Genomic DNA, 22,997 nt, shown 5'->3' on the forward strand with positions numbered 1-22,997 from the left:
CAAATAATGAAACTACAGTATGTGTGATTTTCACAAATATATTTTTTAAATTTTTTAATTTAATTTAATTTTTTTTTATACAGCAGGTTCTTCGTAGTCATCAATTTTATACACATCAGTGTATACATATCAATCCCAATCTCCCAACTCATCACACCACCACCACCACCCCCCCGCGGCTTTCCCCCCCTGGTGTCCATATGTTTGTTCTCTACATCTGTGTCTCAATTTCTGCCCCACAAACCGGTTCATCTGTACCATTTTTCTAGGTTCCACATATATGTGTTAATATACAATATTTGTTTTTCTCTTTCTGACTTACTTCACTCTGCATGACAGTCTCTAGATTCATCCATGTCTCAACAAATGACCCAACTTCGTTCCTTTTTATGGCTGAGTAATATTCCATTGTATATATGTACCACATCTTCTTTATCCATTCGTCTGTCAATGGGCATTTAGGTTACTCCCATGACCTGGCTATCGTAAATAGCACTGCAGTGAACATTGGGGTGCATGTGTCTTTTTGAATTATGGTTTTCTCTGGGTATATGCCCAGTAGTGGGACTGCTGGATCATATGGTAATTCTATTTTTAGTTTTTTAAGGAACCTCCATACTGTTCTCCATAGTGGCTGTATCAATTTATGTTCCCACCAACAGTGCAAGAGGGTTCCTTTTTCTCCACACCCTCTCAAGCATTTGTTGTTTGTAGATTTTCTGATGATGACCATTCTAACTGGTGTGAGGTGATACCTCATTTTAGTTTTGATTTGCATTTCTCTAATAATTAGTGATGTTGAGCAGCTTTTCATGTGCTTCTTGGCCATCTGTATGTCTTCTCTGGAGAAATGTCTATTTAGGTCTTCTGCCCATTTTTGGATTGGGTTGTTTGTTTTTTTAATATTAAGCTGCATGAGCTGTTTGTATATTTTGTAGATTAATCCTCTGTTTGTTGATTCGTTTGCAAATATTTTCTCCCATTCTGAGGGTTGTCTATTCATCTTGTTTATGGTTTCCTTTACTGTGCAAAAGCTTTGAAGTTTCATTAGGTCCCATTTGTTTATTTTTTTTTTTTTACTTCCATTACTCTAGGAGGTGGATCAAAAAAGATCTTGCTGTGATTTATATCAAAGAGTGTTCTTCCTATATTTTCCTCTAAGAGTTTTATAGTGCCCGGTCTTACATGTAGGTCTGTAATCCATTTTGAGTTTATTTTTGTGTATGGTGTTAGGGAGTGTTCTAATTTCATTCTTTTACATGTAGCTGCCCAGTTTTCCAGCACCACTTACTGAAGAGACTGTCCTTTCTCCATTGTATATCCTTGCCTCCTTTGTCATGGATTAGTTGACCATAGGTGCGTGGGTTTACCTCTGGGCTTTCTGTCTTTTTCCATTGATCTATGTTTCTGTTCTTGTGCCAGTACCATATTGTCTTGATTACTGTAGCTTTGTAGTATAGTCTGAAGTCAGGGAGTCTGATTCCTCCAGCTCCGTTTTTTTCCCTCAAGACTCCTTTGGCTATTCAGGGTCTTCTGCGTCTCCATACAAATTTTAAGATTTTTTGTTCTAGTTCTGTAATTCGTAATTTGATAGGGATTGCATTGAATCTATAGATTGCTTTGGGTAGTATAGTCATTTTCACAATATTGATTCTTCCAATCCAAGAACATGGTATATCTCCCCATCTGTTGGTATCATCTTTAATTTCTTTCATCAGTGTCTTATAGTTTTCTGCATACAAGGCTTTTGTCTCCCTAGGTAGGTTTATTCCTAGGTATTTTATTCTTTTTGTTGCAATGGTAAATGGGAGTGTTTCCTTAATTTCTCTTTCAGATTTTTCATCATTAGTGTATAGGAATGCAAGAGATTTCTGTGCATTAATTTTGTATCCTGCAACTTTACCAAATTCATTGATTAGCTCTAGTAGTTTTCTGGTGGCATCCTTAGGATTCTCTATGTATAGTATCATATCATCTGCAAACAGTGACAGTTTTACTTCTTCTTTTCCAACTTGTATTATGTTTATTTCTTTTTCATCTCTGATTGCCATTGCTAGGACTTCCAAAACTATGTTGAATAATAGCAGTGAGAGTGGACATCCTTGTCTTGTTCCTGATCTTAGAGGAAATGCTTTCAGTTTTTCACCATTGAGAATGATGTTTGCTGTGGGTTTGTCATATATGGCCTTTATTATGTTGAAATAGTTTCCCTCTATGCCCACTTTCTGGAGAGTTCTTATCATAAATCGGTGTTGAATTTTGTCAAAAGCTTTTTCTGCGTCTATTGAGATGATCATATGGTTTTTATTCTTCAATTTGTTAATATGGTGTATCACATTGATTGATTTGCGTATATTGAAGAATCCTTGTATCCCTAGGATAAATCCCACTTGATCACGGTGTATGATCCTTTTAATGTGTTGTTGGATTCTGTTTCCTAGAATTTTGTTGAGGATTTTTGCATCTATATTCATCAGTGATATTGGTCTGTAATTTTCTTTTTTTGTAGTATCTTTGTCTGGTTTTGGTATCAGGGTGATGCTGGCCTCATAGAATGAGTTTGGGAGTGTTCCTTCCTCTGCAACTTTTTGGAAGAGTTTGAGAAGCCTGGGTGTTAGCTCTTCTCTAAAGATTTGATAGAATTCACCTGTGAAGCCATTTGGTCCTGGACTTTTGTTTGTTGGAAGATTTCTAATCACAGTTTCAATTTCATTACTTGTGATTGGTCTGTTCATATTCTCTATTTCTTCCTGGTTCAGTCTTGGAAGGTTATACCTTTCTAAGAATTTGTCCATTTCTTCCAGGTTGTCCATTTTATTGGCATACAGTTGCTTGTAGTAGTCTCTTAGGATGCTTTGTATTTCTGCAGTGTCTGTTGTAACTTCTCTTTTTTCATTTCTAATTTTATTGGTTTGAGTCCTCTCCCTCTTTTTCTTGATGAGTGGCTAATGGTTTATCAATTTTGTTTATCTTCTCAAAGAACCAGCTTTTAGTTTTATTGATCTTTGCTACTGTTTTCTTTTTTTCTATTTCATTTATTTCTGCTCTGATCTTTATGATTTCTCTCCTGCTAACTTTGGGTTTTCTTTCGTCTTCTTTCTCTAGTTCCCTTAGGTGTAAGGTTAGATTGTTTATTTGAGATTTTTCTTGTTTCTTGAGGTAGGCTTGTATAGCTATAAACTTCCCTCTTAGAACTGCTTTTGCTGCATCCCATAGGTTTTGGATCGTCGTGTTTTCATTGTCATCTGTCTCTAGGTATTTTCTGATTTCCTCTTAGATTTCTGCAGTGATCTCTTGGTTATTTAGTATCGTATTGTTTAGCCTCCATGTGTTTGTGGTTTTTACATTTTTTTCCCTGTAATTCACTTCTAATCTCATAGCGTTGTGGTCAGAAAAGATGTTTGATAAGATTTCAATTTTCTTAAATTTACTGAGGCTTGATTTGTGACCCAAGATGTGATCTAGCCTGGAGAATGTTCCGTGCGCACTTGAGAAAAAAGTGTAATCTGCTGTTTTTGGGTGGAATGTCCTATAAATATCAATTAAATCTATCTGGTGTATTGTGTCATTTAAAGCTTCTGTTTCCTTATTTATTTTCATTTTGGATGATCTGTCCATTGGTGTAAGTGATGTGTTAAAGTCCCCGACTATTACTGTGTTACTGTCGATTTCCTCTTTTATAGCTGTTAGCAGTTGCCTTATGTATTGAGGTGCTCCTATGTTGGGTGCATATATAATTGTTATATCTTTTTCTTGGATTGATCCCTTCACCATTATGTAGTGTGCTTCCTTGTCTCTTGTAACATTTTTTATTTTAAAGTCTATTTTATTTGATATGAGTATTGCTACTCCAGGTTTCTTTTGATTCCCATTTGCATGGAGTATCTTTTTCCCCTCACTTTCAGTCTGTATGTGTCCCTAGGTCTGAAGTGGGTCTCTTGTAGACAGCATATGTATGGATCTTGTTTTTGTATCCATTCAGCAAGCCTGTGTCTTTTGGTTGGAGCATTTAATCCATTCACGTTTAAGGTAATTATTGATATGTATGTTCCTATGACCATTTTCTTAATTGTTTTGGGTTTGTTTTTGTAGGTCCTTTTCTTCTCTTGTGTTTCCCACTTAGAGAAGTTCCTTTAGCATTTGTTGTAGAGCTGGTTTGGTGGTGCTGAATTCTCTTAGCTTTTGCTTGTCTGTAAAGCTTTTGATTTCTCCATTGAATATGAATGAGATCCTTGTCGGGTAGAGTAATCTTGGTTGTAGGTTCTTCCCTTTCATCACTTTAAGTATATCATGCCACTCTCTTCTGGCTTGTAGAGTTTCTGCTGAGAAATCAGCTGTTAACCTTATGGGAGTTCCCTTGTATGTTATTTGTTATTTTTCCCTTGCTACTTTAAATAATTTTTCTTTGTCTTTAATTTTTGCCAATTTGATTACCACATGTCTCGGCGTGTTTCTCCTTGGGTTTATCCTGCCTGGGACTCTATGTGCTTCCTGGACTTGGGTGGTTATTTCCTTTCCCATGTTAGGGAAGTTTTCGACTATAATCTCTTCAAATATTTTCTCTGGTCCTTTCTCTCTCTCTTCTCCTTCTGGGACCCCTATAATGTGAATGTTGTTGCATTTAATGTTGTCCCAGAGGTCTCTTAGGCTGTCTTCATTTCTTTTCATTCTTTTTTCTTTATTCTGTTCCACAGCAGTGAATTCCACCATTCTGTCTTCCAGGTCACTTACCCCTTCTTCTGCCTCAGTTATTCTGCTATTGATTCCTTCTAGTATAGTTTTCATTTCAGTTATTGTATTGTTCATCTCTGTTTTTTTGTTCTTTAATTCTTCTAGGTCTTTGTTAAACGTTTCTTACATCTTCTCGATCTTTGCCTCCATTCTATTTCCGAGGTCCTGGATCACCTTCACTATCATTATTCTGAATTCGTTTTCTGGAAGGTTGCCTATCTCCACTTCATTTAGTTGTTTTTCTGGGGTTTTATCTTGTTCCTTCATCTGGTACATAGCCCTCTGCCTTTTCATCTTGTCTGTCTTTCTGTGAATGTGGTTTTTGTTCCACGGGCTGCAGCATTGTAGTTCTTCTTGCTTCTGCTGTCTGCCCTCTCCAAATATTACTATTAAATGTTATACAATTATGATTTCTTGGCTTCTAGTGGGCATATTCTAATTAGATATGTTAAAATTTTTTATAGAACCATTTTTCACAGAACAGGAAAAATACAGATATTGTAAGTTTAAGTTAAGGTATCAGTGCAATATTTTTAGATGTGGCATATTTTGTTAAGAAAATGGAATTTTTTATATCAAAAAGATCTTGCAAAACTGCTACTGACAACTACCCTGAATGGATCTCAGTGTTGGCACATAAATTATCTTATTTGTAAGCTTAAGGTAACATAACAGAAAAATGAAATCACAGAAATCTAGAGGTAGAAGAGACTTTAAATTTGCCTTTTCATTTTACTGTTTCCAGGAAATTGCAAAGGAAGGAACACTTCTGTACAGATTTTATGAGGCCAGCATCATCCTGATACCAAAACCAGACAAAGATATCACAAAGAAAACTGCAGGCCAATATCATTGATGAACATAGATGCAAAAATCCTCAACAATATACTAGCAAACTGAATCTAACAATACATTAAAAGGATCACACATCATGATTAAGTGGGATTTATTCCAGGGATGCAAGGATTTTTCCATACCCACAAATCAATCAATGTGATACACCATATTAACAAATTAAAGATTAAAAAACCATATAATCATCTCAATAGATGCAGAAAAAGCTTCTGATAAAATTCAACATCCATTTATGATAAAAACTCTCCAGAAAGCGGGCATAGAGGGAACATACCTCAACATAATAAGGCCTATATATGACAAACCCACAGCTAACATTATACTCAATGGTGAAAATCTGAAAGCATTTCCTCTAATATCAGGAACAATACAAGGATTCCCACTCTTGCAACTTTTATTCAACATGGTTTTGGAAGTCCTAGCCACAGCAGTCAATGAAGAAAAAGAAATAAAAGGAATCCAAATTAGAAAGGAAGAAGTAAAACTGTCACTGTTTGCAGATGATATGATACTATACATAGAAAATCCTATAGACACCAGCAGAAAACTACCAGAGCTCATCAATGAATTTGGAAAAGTTGCAGTATACAAAATTAATATACAGAAATCTGTTGCATTTCTATACACTAATAATGAAGTATCAGAAACAGAAATTAAGGAAACAATCCCATTTACCACCACATCAAAAAGAATAAAACACCTAGCAATAAACATACCTAAGGAGGCAAAAGATCTCTATTCTGAAAACCATAAGACTCTGATGAAAGAAATTGAAGACAACACAAACAGATGGAAAGATATACCATGTTCTTGGACTGGAAGAATCAATATTGTTAAAATGACTATACTATCCAAGGCAATCTACACATTCAATGCAATCCCTATTAAAATACCAATGGCATTTTTCAAAGAACTATAACAAATAATTTTAAAATTTGTATGGAAACACAAAAGAACCTGAACAGCCAAAGCAACCTTGAGAAAAAAGAACAGAGCTGGAGAATTCATGCTCCCTGACATCAGACTACACTACAAAGCTACAGTATTCAAAACAGTATGGTACTAGCACAAAAACAGACACATAGATCAATGGAACAGGACAGAGAGCCCAGAAATAAACCCATGCACTTATGGTCAGTTAATCTACAACAAAGGAGGCAAGAATATACAATGGAGAAAAGACAGTCTCTTTAACAATTGGTACTGGAGAAACTCGACAGCTACCATAAAAGAATCAAATTAGAATATTCTCTAACACCATATACAAAAATAAACTCAAAATGGATTAAAGACCTAAATGTAAGACTGGATACTATAAAACTCCTAGAGGAAAACATAGGCAGAACACTCTCTGATATAAATTGTAGCAATATTTTTTTGGGTCCCTCTCCTAAAGTAAAGGAAATAAAAGCAAAAATAAACAAATGGGACCTAATTAAACTTAAAGGCTTTTGCACAGCAAAGGAAACCACTGACAAAATGAAAAGACCACCTACTGAATGGGAGAAAATATTTGCAAATGATATGACCAAAGGGATTAATATCCAACATATATAAATAGCTCACACAACTCAACATCAAAAAAATCAAACAACCCAAATAAAAAATGGGCGGAAGAATTGAATAGACAGTTTTCCAAAGAGGAAATGCAGATGGTCAACAGGCACATGAAAAAATGCTCAACATTGCTAAGCATCAGGGAAATGCAAATCAAAACCACAATGAGCTATCACCTCACACTTGTCACAATGGCTATCATCAAAAAGAAAACATATAATAAATGTTGGCAAGAACGTAGAGAAAAGGGAATCCTCGAACACTGTTGGTAGGAATGTAAATTGGTGCAGCCACTGAGGAAAAAAGTATGAAAGTTTCTTAAAAAACAAAAAATAGAATTACCATATGACCCAGCAATTCCACTCTTGGGTATATACCAAAAAAAAAACAAACCCAAAAATAACCCCAAAAACCAAAAATACTAATTTGAAAGGATACATGCACCCCAATGCTCATAGCAGCATTATTTACAATTGCCAAGATATGGAAGCAACCTAAGTGTCCATCAACAGAGGAATGGATAAAGAAGATGTGGTATACATACATACACACACACACACAGACACACACACACACAATGGAATACTAGTCAGCCATAAAAAAGTATGAAGTTTTGCCACTTGCAGCAACATGGATGGACTTGGAGGGCATTATACTAAGTGAAATAAGTCAGACAAAGATAAATACTGTATGATATCACTTACATGTGGAATCCAAAAAATACAACAGACTAGTGAATATAACAAAAAAGAAGCAGTCTCACAGATGCAGAGAACAAACTAGTGGTTACCAGTGGGGAGAGAGAGGGGAGGGGCAACATAGAGGTCAGGATGTGGGAGGTACAAACTATTGGGTGTAAGACAGGCTACGAGGATGTATTATACAACATGGGGAATAGAGCCAGTATTTTGCAATAACTGTAAATGGAGTGTAACCATTAAAAATTGTATAAAAAATTTTTAAAAATTTTTTCAAAATTGTCTTTTCATTTTACAGCTTCTAGGAAATTACATTTTACACTTTTTAGGAAATTATTTTATGGGAATTGCTTAACATTCTTTTCAAGTTTGCTAAAAATGTTTAGGGAATCTTCCTTCTAGTTCTAGAAAATGCTATCTTCTGTTTTACTGAGAAATTGCAAAACAGTCTACATTCTAGATCTTTAATCTCAGTTTTGTTACTTACAAAAATGGAACATATACATGTATATATACATGGAAATAAAAATTTTAAACCCACCTGTAAAATAACATTCATAATTTAGTCATAAAAATAAGTAATGATCATTTTCAGGTAATTGTGGATCCTCTAAGTCATGCTGCCATAAGATAAGCGGCTTAAGAAATGGTAGAAATGATAAAACTTACATTTTTAAATTACATCTTCCCCCCAAAAATAAAAAATATTGTCTCAATGCAATTATTTTTTCTGGAATTTCCAAACTCAGACCTTTGCAACTAGTACTTAGCTGTTATTTCTTAAGGTAGTGAAACTAGGGCCTTCAGGCAACAGAGTACATCATTATCCTTCCCATGAATAACAGAAAGCAAAGGTTCACTGCCAAGGCATGGTCTCATGTTACTTCAGGTTAGCAATTCGAAAATTTACTTTGTGGTAAGGTCTGGTTTTCCCAGGGAGGCAAGATTAAATGCCAGATAAAGGATTCACTACTTGACAATTAGAGAAACTGATGCCTACAAGCTGATAATACACTAAAGAGGTAACTTGAAACAATTATATCAATTATCTAAACACCATATAATGCATTACCTTTTAGCAGCTGAGAAACAGAGACAGGAGAATAAAGAATGGAAGAAGGAAAAATAAAACCATTTGTATTAAGCAAAATTATTTTGATTACTCATCCTTAGTAGTTTATTTTAAAAATATGTTTTTTAAATTAAATCAATACTAATTTTTTAAAGTAAAGAATGATTAAAACATGTATTTAATTTCATGTAGGAGGTTGAGCATTTGGTATTAGGCCCTACCTGATATTGGCAACTGTACCAACATTTTTATAAAACATTAAAGAGCAAATGACATTTGAATTTAGATCTTTATCTTTTCTGGGCAAGAATCATATGAGATGTGCATGAGATTCTATTCACATCTGTTTTTATTCTAGCTAAAAAGATGTTCATGGAAGTATTACACTTGGCTTTCTCATATGGCTTCAGGCTTATTTAAAAGCTTCTAAGAAGATAAAAGGGGTAACATTTTCTTTGCTTGTTGGGTGGTCAAAAGGTTAAACATCAACTTCTCAGTGTGGGAAAATCCCAAAGTCCTCTAGGTGAAACGTTTTGATGCTTAGTAAATGTGTCTATGTGGAAATATACACAGCTGAAGACCAGTCAATAAGCACTTCCCTGGCTGCAATCAAATTGGAAAAAAAAAAAAAGTAACTGACCACTTATTTTAAAGTCTCCACTTGTATTGTTATGTTAGCTTACAATATAGGGTTCTTTACAAGTTTACAAAGTACTTTCACATATATCATCTCATTATTTGATAGGACGGTAAGTGAAATTATCTCTAAGGAAGCAGTAATCACAGTGGTTTAATGTGTATATCTCACCTCTTCTGCCTATTCAAGGGCTCTGCTCCTGCAGTAACCTCCCTTGCCCTTCCTACCTCACTACTTTCCCCTTTTCCGCTGAGTCCTTCCCTTCAGCGCATGCACATTTCTCCCGTCCTGGAAGGCTTCCGGTCCCACTTCTCCACAGAGCCACCATCCCCCTCCCTACCACTTCTCTCCTGCTCTTCACAGCAGGGCTACTGGAAAGCTGCCAGCATTTCCTGTCTCTGGTTTCCTCTGCTTCAGCAGGTCTCCCCTCCGCCACTCCACCAACACTGCTTGTCAAGGTCACTGATGACCTCCGTGTTGCTAAATCCAGAGGTCAATTCTCAGTTTTCATCTTACAAAGTCTGACCCAGTTGATAACTCTCTTTTCCTTGAAATAATTCTTCGTGATGTCCAAGCCCACCCGGTCCTCATTTTCCTCCTATTCCCCTGGCAGTTCCTTCCTGGTACTTCTGTTGGTACTGCCCTACGGCCAGTCCTAGGGCCAATCCTTGGACCTCCTCTCTTTTTCAATCTATAATTACTCCCTTAATCATCTCATCTAGCCTTTACATACTATAAATATACTGACAAATCCAAAATTTCTATCTCCAGCCTTCTGCAATAATATAAATTCCATGAAGGCAGGAATTTTTGTTTAAGTGGTATACTTCTGTTTCCAAAGTGCCTAGAAGAGTTTCTGGCTTGTAGCAAGCTCTCAAATATTTGCTAAATAAATTAATGAGTGAATGTGGATGTAAAACTTATTGTAACTGTTAATGATTCCCTTAAAAATTAAAGCATAATATTAAAAAAATCAATAATTGTCTGGTACTAACAGTGTAGCTGACCTTAGAAACTGCGGGGTGGGGAAGGCAATACAGTAAAACATGTTCAAGGATGCATCTTTTTTGGAATGGTAAATTTTCTCATACTGATTTATGTCCTCAAGTTTCAGATGTATATATTAAAATATATATATTTTGTTAAAGTTACATGTAACCACTTGAAGATTAGAAATAGGATGTATAACTTTCGAACCACTAGAGGAAGAGAAATGATAAGGAAAAAAGGACCAATCTAATGTCCGGTGATAAGGGAAAGAGATAACTCACACTCACATAATATAGCAAAAATGAATGCACACATGTCCATAATTACAATAAATATGATTGGGTTAGACTCCTTCATTAAAAATGAGCAAGTCTCATATTGTGTTTTTTAAAAAGCTATGAATGTTCCTTACAAGAGTCAAACATTACCCAGAATGTTTGAAAATACATGGAATTAAGAACCAAAAGCATTAAATGGGACAAAGAAAAATTCACCAAGAAGATATTACACACACAAACAAAATAGCTTAAAATAATAGAATGAAAAAACTGTTAAAAGAATGCAATTTAACTCACAATCATGGCTGAGATATCAACACTTCTCTACTAGAAATGGATAGGTCAAGTGGAAAAACTAAGTAAGAAAAAGTATCTGAGTAACAAAACAAAGAAGGTGCTTATTAACCTTGATTTTAATAAACAGAGAATATATAAACTGACCATTTATTAGTCATCACTAAAACATCAATAAGATTAAAATGTTAAAGTTATAATATAGGTTTAATGAAATATTCATATAGTAGAGTATTATTCAGGAGTGAAAATAAATTAACTAGAAGTCATGTGTCAAAATTTCTTTTTTTTCTTTTTTCTTTAAAAAAAATATGGAACGCTTCACGAATTTGCGTGTCATCCTTGCGCAGGGGCCATGCTAATCTTCTCTGTATCGTTCCAATTTTAGTATATGTGCTGCCGAAGCGAGCACCAAAATGGATAAATTTCTTAAACATTATCTTAAAAATACAAATTATAAAAAGATAGGTACTGTTTATGTAAAAGTTTTTAAATTGCAAAATAAGTGTATATTATTCAGAGATACATCCATTTGTAATATAACTACGAAAACTTACATGGGAATGATAAAAATCAAACTTGGAACAGTGGTTACCTCTTTGGGGAAGAGAGGATTATGATGGGGGAAGGTTTATATGTTGATAGTTTATTTTTTAAGCTGGTAGTACATACATAGCTATGCATTATAGTATTATTGTCTATTGTCTTTTTAAAAGTTGGATATATTCCATTTTAAAAAACAAACTCCTTCAAGGCTTATTCCCTGCTGCATATGGAAAAATGCTAAAATTTAATAGCAAAAGACTGACAGAAAAAAGGCCACTTTGGAAAATTTAAGATACACCATTAAGTAAACAATTATTGGATTAAAAAAGAAATAAAAACTGGGATTACAAGCCTTTTGAAAATAAATGACACTTAGGAACTTACAAACAGCCACCTGTATAATTTGGTCAAAGCCATTACTGACACAGGAAAATTCATATCCTTACATGTATTTACTAAAGAACAATTAAGAATTTAAAATAAATGAACTATGTATTCAACTCAAGAAGCGAAAAAAGAGGATAAGATAAATTTGACAAAAACAGAAGGGAACAAACAATAAAGATAAAAGCAGAAATAAATAACAACCCCCTCAATAAAACAGTAAACACAAAAAAGTGGTATTTGAAAAGACTTAATAAAATAGACAAACCTCTATCAAGTTTGATTTTAAAAAAGAACTGAAAATGAAATAGACAACATTAAAAATAAATTATGGCATATCCATAGTTTGGAAGAGTATCCAAATATAAGACCAGAATAAGAGACCTATAATAAGTATATTAATATCTCAGTATAATATCAGTTTAAAAGGCAAGAACAATATGTACAGTATGGTCACATTTGTGTTAAAAAGGAAATGATATATGTGTTTAAGTTTACAGGCCTGTAAAATATATTTTAAAAAGGACTGAGGTGAGAAAAATATTTGTGACCTATAAAGTAGGAACAGGATTTAATATTTTGACATATCCTGGAAATCAGTCAATAAAAAAATAAAAGTTGGCAAAGGATATTAATGGGCAATTCCTAGGAAACTATAAACAAACAAAAAATTCTCTACCTCACTGGTAACCAGAAAAATGGAAATTATAATAATCATGATAAATCATTTTTCACACTCAAATTGGGAAAACAATTAAACTTAACAATATTAAGTGAAGGGGAACATTGGAAGCCCATTACTTATTGCTGGTAAAAGTATATCTTAGTGTAACCATTTTGAAGAACAATTTGACAGTGCCTATTAAAATATAATAGCTATGGACCCAGCAATTTAACATTTGCATCTGCAAAGAACCCTGGATATTCACTGCAGCACTGCTTCTAACAGTGAAAAAAAATAGAAACAATCAAAATTCCCATCAGCAGGACAATGGTTAAATAAATTATGGCACATCAATTGAGTAGTCTGTGGCCATTAAAAAGTTCATTCTTCAAAGAAACATAAACATATATATGTGTACATATCGATACATACACATATATATAAACACATATATACTCATGCATAGACAGAAAAAGTTGTGGAATGGTGCATTATTTTTAAAAAAGCAAACAGAACATATATTAACTCAATTTTACAAAAGAGTTAGCTTAGTCTAGAGGCTAGAGAGGACTTCGTCAGGACCACACAGACAGCAAATGAGTCTGGGACCAGAACTCAGGTGTTAGGACACCCAACCCAGTGTTCTTCCACGTTACACAACTTGGTGCACTGAAATGAAAGTGCGTGGATTTTACAATCCTTCAGGCCTAGGTTCAAATGCCAGCTTCAACACTTCCTAATTAGGTAAACTTGGGAAAAAGAGATTTCTGAACTTTAGCATTTTCACTGTAAAATGGACAAATAAATACTAACTCTGTGAACCGTAAACATTAAATGAAAACTAAATGAGCACACTTCCTTCTCCCCTGGTCAATAGAATCAGTTTATGAAGAGTATCCTCTCTATCAATCAGCAGGGTCCAGAAATAGTCGTTGGCACCTCAGCTCCACACATAGAATGTGGCAGCTCAGTACCTCTGTGTCACTATATGTTGGCAGTTCTCTAAATACGTCCATGGTGACAAAACTATTCCAATTGCCTGGCATTTCCTTGTGGCTCTCATCTGCCTCACACGCTACTCCCTTTCTCTCAATCTTCCTGACTCAGCTCCAAACACCTAGATTATACAATAGGTGGTATTCTATTTATTTCTTGAGAGTGATGGCTGACTCGTAATGACAAAACCTCTAGCTATGCACTGAGCCACTGTCTTCTAGGCCGGGCTACATAATCACTCCAAAATAGTTTTTCTAGATTACAACTGAAAGAAACAAACACAACATACCATTAATAGTTTGGACTATTTTTCCCTAAATAAATCACCGTGAACTTACCTGCTGCTAAAACAAAGTATCATAGACTGGATGGCTTAAGTGACAGAATTTATTTTGTCACTGTTCTGGAAACTAGATGCTCAAGATCAAGGTGCCAGCATGGTCATGGTGCGAGCTCTCTTTCTGGGTTGTAGATTGCCACGTTCTTTCTATGTCCCCATATGGCCTTTCCTCAGTGTGTGGGCATAGAAAGAAAGAGAGGGCAAGCTGTCCGGCATCTCTTCTTGTAAGGACACTAATCCTATCAGATCAGGGTCCCACTCTTACGACCTCATTTAACCTTAATTACTTCCTTGGAGGCCCAATTTCCTAATACAGCCACACTGGGGGTTAGGGCTCCAGCATATGAATTTTGGGGAGACACAAAACATTCATTCCACAACACCAACCACAGAGCAACCCATCTGCCCTTTTTCTCTACTCACTTATACAGGCCTTAAAAATGTTCTTGTAGGTCATCCCCATCAAGTTGGCAATTTACTCTCTGGAAGAACTTGAATATTTGGAGATTTAACTATGTCCCCTGTCTTTTGGATCATTTATAAACAACCAAACAAAAAACATTAAATAAGATCAGTGTCAGTCTCCTTGACCTACCTATACCCCAGTGGGGGGGTTCCTGCTTGCTAGTCCCAGCTTGAGATTCCCCACCCGCCAACTAGCCTTGGGCTGCTGCATCCCAGCTTGGGGGGGGGGGCGGGGGCGGTGTCTCCTGCAGGCCAGTTCCGGTCCATGGTTCCCTGTCTGCCAGCACTGGTCCAATGGCACCCCAGCAGGAGGCTTCCAGGTTGCCAGTCCCTGCTTCCGGTTCCCTATCCGCCAGCCTCAGCCCAGCAACCTGGAAAAGCTCTAGTGGTGAACACACCTCTTCCAACGAGGCCTGAATCGCAACCTAGGGAGGCCTCTGCCTTCCAACTTTGGTCCTGCCTTGGGCACTCTCTCTCAGCCCTAGGGTGTTCTTTTAAATTTTGATTCCTTCTTAGTAGCTAATCCCCTGTAAAGAGTTAATAATTCTTTATATTAAACCTTAACTGTTTCTGTTTCTGACTGGCCCCTGACTGATACAGGAGAGCCTGAAGGTGAGTGTCACGGGGCGCCCCAGTGCTGCCTGAGGAACAAGCAGAAGAGAGGCACGCCAGAGCCAGAGCCAGAAGCCTCCTCTGCCTGCAGTGTCCCTGTCACAATCTCCCGGCAAAGAAGGAGCATTATTTGCAATTTCTAGCGGCAGCGTCACAAGCAGGGCAAGGAAAGGTAGATCTGGAGCTGAGGCAATAATGTGACAAGTGGCACAGTAACTGCTGCTATGCATACACAAAGTCCATATTTAGCCACAAATTAAAAAAAAAAAAAAAAAAGCCAACACCTACAAGAACTTCCTATGTGCCTGGCCTTTTTAAAGCCCTCTTAATAATCCTATAAAGTAGGTACTATTACTATCCCTACTTTACAAGTGAGGAAAACGAAGCATGTAAAATTATTTAGCTTTGGCAAGGTTCCTCAGTGAAAGAGCGGAGATTCAAATCTAGGTATTCTGACTCTGCAGACCACACTCTTAACCATAACTCTGCTAACAACTGTTTCTATTGCTAAGATTGCTAAGTTTGAAAAAATGAGGAGAAACTCTTCATTGAAAGCCAATGTTCTTCAATACCGCTATTAAAAAAGACAGCATACTTAGTAAGTTTTAAATCTCTGAAAAAGACTAGAAACAAATATTTCCAAATGGTAACAATTATTAATTCTGAGTAGTATATATGATTCTCTGTATCTTTTAATTTTGGCAAAAATAACTCTAAAAAGAGAGTACAATAGAAGCACTAACAAACGTATAAAAATTTAAAAGTAATGAATCAATTTTTCACTTGTAGAAATTAGTATTGAAAAGGATAAATAAGTTTTAAAAATCATGGAATATTACTGAGTTTTGGCAGCTTATTCCCATCACACTGGCATTAAATTTTCTGGAAGAACTTACATGTCACTTGAACTTAACAGAAATGAAAGCCGAAAAGGCATTATCTGGGACAAAGTTTATAAAACTAATGTCTTAATTTATAAAATAGATTTAAAAACTAAGTTTGGAGAGGATTAAGGGATGGGAACAAAATTAAAGCAACTACTAATAATAACTCAATAAAGTATTAGAAAGAGTAAAGTGATTTTGAGATTAAAAAACTATATAGCTGAAATAGACCTTACAGATTCAAATCAGTCATCCCTACTTATGACATTTCATAGAAGAATGTCCCTGCAAGGTGAAATGACTTAGTGATCATTATAGAGACAGACAGTGGCAGAGTCCTAAAACTCAACCCCTGTACACACCATATCTCATCTGAGAAATATTTTTAAAGGCATAATTAATATGTAGTCTTTAAATTAGCTGTAAAGTTTTTTTTTTAATTTATTTTTAACTTATTTTATTTCTGGCTGCATTGGTTCTTCATTGCTGCGTGTGGGCTTTTTCTCTAGTTGCAGGGAGCAGGGGCTACTCTTTGTCGTGGTGCGCAGACTTCTCATTGTGGTGGCTTCTCTTGTTGCGGAGCACGGGCTCTAGGCACGCGGGCTCGGTAGTTCTGGCTCGTGGGCTCTAGAGCTCAGGCTCAGTAGTTGTGGTGCATGGGCTTAATTGCTCCGCAACATGTGGGATCTTCCCAGACCAGGGCTCAAACTTGTGTCCCCTGCATTGGCAGGCGGATTCTTAACCACTGTGCCACCAGGGAGGCCCCAGCTGCAAAGTTTTTATATTTGGAAAGTATTGTTTGGCGATTCAGTTTCATCATCTAAGAGAAAGTCTGAAATAGTCCCATCCAGAAAGTTACCCAAGAAAGAAGAGAAAAATGCTCATGTCGAGGAAATAGAGTAAGTTCTTCACTGGCCCTAAATACAGAACTGTGCAGTGTTTATTTGCAGGAACCATATCAGGCTCATAAATGTCCAGCAGATTACAAAGTACACATCTGGAAAATGGCTCTAGATCAGGTCCAAAGAGGCAGTGACTGTGGAGATTAAGGCCAGTGAATTTCTCCTACCACAAAGGAACTGTAAGGCTTGAGGCAGGAAGCAGATTCACCTTCAGGTTCATCAAGGCAGTTAAGATTTATTTTTGCAGACAGATTACTGAGGACTACCCAAGGACAGTATAAAATCTATGCATATAATGTTGTTATGTGTGATATACATACTTTTGATTAAAATTCTTGTTTAAACTTGGGAATTATCAGTTCTTATAATGAAAATTGAAAAGCTAAGTGTATGCTGTTTGAAGTAGTTGGTGGTAGAGAAATATATTATATTAATGCAGTAATTAATCTTCCTAGGCATGCAGCTAGAGTACATTTCCCAGTGTCTCTTGCACTTAGACGTAGCCATGTGACTCAGTTTAGGAAATGGAATGTGAATGGAAGTGATGTGTCACTTCTAGGCCTGGCCCATAAAACCTTCCCATATGTGTTCCCCCATGTCCCACCCACCCCACCCTACTTTTTGGCTAACTGGAACGTTGACACCTTGGAACCCACTTGTTGAAGATGGCAGAGTCACTATCAGTCTGGGTCCCTAAATGTCTACATGGAAGAGGACCACATGGAGGAGTCTTCCGATCAACCAATCACCCACCCAGAATTATTACATAAACAATATAAGATTTTATCGGGTTGATCCACGGAAATGTGAAGGTCCATTTGTCAATACAAACTAGTCTACTCTAATAACATCATATTTGAATATGATTCTGTATATTAAGTTGATCGTGGGTCTTGGAGACAATGTGAATGCCTTGACAAGAAGTAAGCAGGAAATGAAAGTATGTAATAGATAACTTCATCTGGTACTTCTTTCTGGAGAAGAGTACATTGCAGGGAAAAAATAATGCTCCAGGACTGTGATATATCCAAAAAATTAAGGAGAAGTTATCCAAGGATTTTTCCTGGCCAAGGGTAGAATGTTTCCTTTTTAAATAATCTCCCTTCATCTGTAGAACTTGGTCCTAAACATAATCCCAAGAGTTCAACATACTTGTGGAACTGAATGAATCTGATCTCCTGTCTTTTATCAGTTACTTTTTTTTGTCACTGGTAATGATGAAGACTCTGTGCTCTTCTCTGCCACCAACTTCACTTCGACACTAATATTTGGCAAATACTTAAATTCTGAATCACTGATACTGATGGAGGCAGATATGCCCTGGTTATATCACATACTACCTTGCCAGTGGCAACTTGTAGGCATTCCTACTCACTTATTAAAGAGGACTTTGAAACATAATTCATGGTTTTCCTCGTCACTCCAAATCACGTCAGAGAGAACTTAGACATTCAAGCAAATGGCCCATCTAGTAACTTAGCCTCAAAGCTCTCTGGCTTCCCAATTTCAAAATTCAAGGACAAAATTCTATAAACACCCTACATCATCTCCCAGAACTGCTCCGTCTCTGGGACTACTGGGTACTGCTAGAGAAAAAAAAATCACACAGCCAATATCCATTTATGATCTCCAAACTCTTTTCTCTAGTCTCACAGCAAGATTCATTTTTCCTATGGAACTAGAAGTGAGGGTGAGATGAAAGCAAATTTAGTTGTGAGGAAGTAATAAATTGAGCAAATTTACTTCTGATAGATCATTTCCTCTGTAAAGAATGGAAGCCACTTGCTTGAGCCTGGGCAAAGGTAGGACATGCTGCAGGTGGAGATAGACACATCGTTTCTGAATAGCTGTTGTGGGATGGGAAATGGAGTATCAGGGACATGTAAAAGGACTGTTATCTATGTCTCCTTGTACACCTTTCAGTTTGTCAAGGGTTTACACCTAGATAGAATTTCTGAGTTACAGGCATGTGAATCTTCAACTTAACACATAATGGCAATCTATTTTCCAAAGATCTGTACCCCTACTAGCAGAGCATGAGGATTTTTATTGCTCCACATCAACGCCCACAGTTTTTGTCACTATTTTTAATCTTATCAATCTAATTAAGAAACACTGTTTCACTGTAGTTATATTTCCCTATTGTTAGTGATGTTGAGCATCTTTTCATGTGTTTACTGGTCTTTTGAATATCTTTCTCTTGAATTGCCTGTTCAAACCCTTTGTCCATTTTTCTATTGTGTTGTTGTTTTTCTTACTAATTTGTAGATCGTCACTATATATTTTGGATGCCTATTCCTTGCGAGTGCTATGTATTCTAAGTATCTTCTTCCATTCCAAGACTTCTTTGTATTTTAGTAGATATTTTTGTTTTAATGAAGTGAAAGGTAGCAGTATTTTCCATTGTGCTTTTTGCCTTGTTTTGAAAATCCTCCTCCTCCTAGGATTAAAATTTTATTTTCACATATATTCTTCTAAATATCATGAAGTTTTACTTATCACATTTAGGACTCTAATCCACCTGGATTATTATGGCATGGGGTAGGCATCTAATTTTATTTTTGTTTCCCACACAGAACACTTGAACTCCAATCAAGCCCTATTGTCTTGCATATCACTGTTGTCCAATATTTGAGATCCACCTTGGTTTAACTCCTTTCAAAATGATAATAATTATCATCATAATATGTAGTCAATGTTTAAGACTTACCCCATTTTTACCAATTTCTTTATTCACCGTTACTTCTTGAATTTCACCTTTTTTTCATGTTCATTTCTTCCTAATATTCACTCTTTAATAGGTCCTTCAGTGATGATCAGAGACTGGTAAACTCTCTGTTTTAAGAAATGATTTTATTTTATCCTCATTCCTAAACAATAATTTACCTAGGTAAAAAAATCTAAGTTGGCAATTATTTTCTCTTAGCTCTTTGAAGACATTGTCTACTATCTTCTGGCTTCCATCTGTTGTCATAGATTAGTCTTCAACAGGCCAACTGCCATTCCTTTGTAGGAAACTGGCCCTGTTTTCCCTTTATCTTTGATTTTACAGTTTCACTATAATGTGACTAAATATAGATTTATTTTTATTTATCCTGCTCAGGACTGTTTATGCTTCCTAAACCTTAGGATTAATGTTTTTGTTCCTTTCTGAGAACTGCTCAGTTATCTTCTCTTAGAATACTGCCTCTCATTCTCTCTATTCTCCTAGTCTGTAACCCCTAATTGATGAATTTTAGACCCTTTCAGTCTATTTCGCACGTCTCTTAAACACTCCTTAGTATTTGCCATTTCTTTAAAAGTGTGTACATTCGGGCTTCCCTGGTGGCGCAGTGGTTAAGAATCCGCCTGCCAATGCAGGGGACATGGGTTCAAGCCCTGGTCTGGGAAGATTCCCACATGCCGCGGAGCGACTAAGCCCGTGCGCCACAACTACTGAGCCTGCGCGTCTGGAGCCTGTGCTCCGCAACGGGAGAGGCCGCGACGGTGAGAGGCCCGTGCACCGCGATGAAGAGTGGTCCCCGCTTGCCGCAACTAGAGAAAGCCCTCGCACAGAAACGAAGACCCAACACAGCCAAAAATAATAAATAAATAAATAAATAAATTTATAAAAAAAAAAAAAAAAAAAAAAGTGTGTACATTCTGTGTAGTTCCTCCAAATTATCTTCCAGATTACTAACTGCCTCTTTCAGTTACATTTTATATGTTGCCTAATCTATCCAACCTCAAAGACTATACTTTACATTTCTAGAAGTTCTATTTGATTCTTTATTATAATCTACCTATTCTTTTTCATACTGATTTTTCATTATGTCTTTAATCATTTTGAAAATACTTAATTTATAGACTCAACCAAATTATCCTATTATTAAATCATCAGGAGTCTAATCACTCAGTTTGCTGACTCTCTTTCATAGAACTTAATATACTTTGTACTTTGGATTATGAGCTTATCCTCTTGGAGACCTTCTCTGTAGGAATTACATGTGGCCAGTGTTCAGGGCATTTCCCTCCAAAGAAGTTTTGCGTTTCTTTCTGCCAGCTGCAACAGCTTTTTCTCTGCATGGGTAATAGAAGTTCTAACTCTAAACCCATTTGAGGTAGTGTGGGACCATTTTTATACATTCTTGGGAGAGTCCTTTTTTCCACTTAGAGTCCGTGCAGACACCGTCAGGCCTCCCTGTCATCAGCTTGTACTGGCGGGACCAGGGATGGTTTTCTTCTAGTCCGTTCTGTCGATAAGGGCTCTGGCTTTAGGGAGGTGGTGCCTCAGCTCCAACGTCCCAAGGTCTTGTCCCCACACAGGCATTAAAATCCACATCCCTAGAATTCCATGAGTAATGACTCACTGCTCCCCCACTTAAGCCACAGGTCACACTGTTCTAGTTATCAGCTTCCTCTTTATTCCTGCAGCGGGCAATTTCCTTTAATTTCTTAAAAGCCTGGTATGGCATGTAAAAAAGATGTTTCAAATATTTTTAGGACAGATTATGCAGCATGTTGTATGGATAAAACCAGAAGTCTAAACCATTTATTTTATTAAATGAGCATCCCATAATTTATTTACGAGCATTTTCATTTCACTTAAAAGCCATTCTCCCAACACAATATACTTCACAACTAACAAAGACCGACATATACCTATTGTTCATTCTCTAGTTTTTCCTTAGAAAGAGAACTCAGATGTTTAGCTAGGCCCAATAGCACACAGAATAAGGTCACATTCTTCAAGCTCTGTTGCAGTTAGATAGGGCCGTTTGACTAAGTTTTGGCCAGTAAATGTAAATAAAAGTGTTTTTTGAGACTTCCTGGAAAGCCGGCTTAAAGGTTGCTGACTCAGCCATACAGGGCACAGGTGAGTAAAGGCAAAGTCATCATTTTGACTTATTTCTCCTGACCCCAAGCCAACTGCTCCTCATTGCACTTTGCTTTTACTTATTTCAGCCTGTGTTATTTCCATAATCACTGTAATCCCTGAGTTTAAAGCTGTTGTAGAGGGCAATGATAAGCAGCAATGGGCAGAGATCACTGTAGAGGGAGGACATGAGGGAAAGGCAAGGTAGGAAGATCTGTATTTTCCCACACAGAAGCTAAACACTATGTGAAGATCAAATTGCTTTGGACTAGGATGTGGTGCTGTGAGTGAATCAGTAGTTAACACCACAGCGTCTCCAGCAATTTTTCTAAGTTAGCTAACTGACCCATTTGTTCTCCAATACCTTGTTTTTCCAAAGGAATTAAACTTCCCAGGGAGCCACTGTACTCGCCTACAATTAAGAAAGCACAGCGGAAGACACTGGAATTATATAGTACATTTAAGAATGCTACTTTCTCTGTAAGATTCTAAGAGAATCAGAGTAAAGTCCTGAATAAAACATATCCCCAAAACATGGAAAAGACGTGTTTCTAGAACTTCTCTATCAGTCTTTAATCAAACAGTACATGCCTACAACCTGAGTAACTTCTGCCCTTATAAATCTGACACTTAGATAATCCCACTCTGGTTCACTTTTCCATATCCTCCCAGTTTTCACTATTCTACTGAAGATCAATGTTCAACCTCATCTATGGCTTTAGCCATGTTCCAAATTCTGTTAGATGAGGGGTGTGGGTAGAAGACCAAAGACACCAAGTGCTATTCTCCTATCATTTGCCAGCAAATGGCAGGAACCTTGAGAAGTTTGCCTCCTTGCCTACAGTTTTATAAAAAATTTTAAATAACTACTATAATGATTCAGGATAAGTTTTAGATTTAATTATTTGGTGATGTATAGGTGTAATATTTTTGATAATTAAATATTTAGTTCACAATAGCACTTTTGTACTTTTGAGTAATAAAATTTAGAATATTAGATCAAAGTATGAAATACAGACTTTTAACGTTGCTCCCCAAATAGGATGTCTTGACTTTGATTAAGTCTGTGTTATAAAAGACTTGAATCAACACTCCTACCTGACTTTTACGGTGATCAGGTAATCACCGGGGCTAGCAGATCAGAGGAGAGCATGACAGGCATATGTGACAGCACAGCTGCACAGTACTAGACCAAAGGGTTACTAAGACTGTATTCTTTCCTAGGAGGACATAAAAT

General features: G+C 36.5%; 1 protein-coding gene and 1 non-coding gene across 2 annotated transcripts in view; both read right to left on the bottom strand.

Annotated features, from left to right (window-relative positions):
• MICU3 (mitochondrial calcium uptake family member 3) overlaps nt 1-22,997 on the bottom strand; it is a 100,410-nt gene that overhangs the window by 68,950 nt on the left and 8,463 nt on the right. The window lies entirely within an intron of this gene.
• LOC118888114 lies at nt 11,418-11,524 on the bottom strand. Its single transcript, XR_005018254.1, has one exon. It is a non-coding gene; the product is annotated as a U6 spliceosomal RNA (small nuclear RNA).

Source organism: Balaenoptera musculus, chromosome 21, assembly GCF_009873245.2.
Source record: "Balaenoptera musculus isolate JJ_BM4_2016_0621 chromosome 21, mBalMus1.pri.v3, whole genome shotgun sequence".
NCBI classification, from domain to species: Eukaryota; Metazoa; Chordata; class Mammalia; order Artiodactyla; family Balaenopteridae; genus Balaenoptera; species Balaenoptera musculus.